Below are 459 nucleotides of genomic sequence, written 5' to 3' on the forward strand. Positions count from 1 at the left end.
GGGGGTTCCCAGCCCCTCCTCGCCAGTGACAGGGTCACACCTTGCTGCTCTCAGCCCCCGCGGGGCGCAGGACAGGGCTCTACCCTGTTCGCTGAGCTCCGTGAGCTGCCCACAAAATTATTGTCCACACCCTGATGAGCCAGCGCTGGGCTGCAGCTCCAGCCCACACCAGAGCAGCCACTTGGGCTGGAGCCGCCCAGAGCAGGGTTAGCAAGGGGCCCTTTGGTCCAACTCGTTGAGGTTTGGCAGAGTCTGAAAGAATTTAATCCAGGGGACCAGGCAACACCCAGCTCCCAGTGTGACCAGTGACCTTGTCCCCCCAGTCCTGCTCCTACCCTGCACGGCTCCCAGCTGCATCCCCGGCTGCTCCCCCCCACCCCAGCCCCTGGCACAGCCCTGGCTGCCCGGCCTCCATCACCTGCCCTGGGCTTCTCCCTTGGAACAGGCTCGGCGGGGCAG

The 459-nt window shown here is 65.6% G+C and overlaps 1 protein-coding gene across 1 annotated transcript in view; it reads right to left on the reverse strand.

The window, feature by feature from the left end:
- The window catches only part of LOC118452497 (E3 ubiquitin-protein ligase RNF182-like), an 8,655-nt gene that overhangs the window by 7,725 nt on the left and 471 nt on the right, over positions 1-459 (reverse strand). The window lies entirely within an intron of this gene.

This window comes from Egretta garzetta, unplaced genomic scaffold (assembly GCF_000687185.1).
Source record: "Egretta garzetta isolate BGI_Z169 unplaced genomic scaffold, ASM68718v1 scaffold356, whole genome shotgun sequence".
NCBI classification, from domain to species: Eukaryota; Metazoa; Chordata; class Aves; order Pelecaniformes; family Ardeidae; genus Egretta; species Egretta garzetta.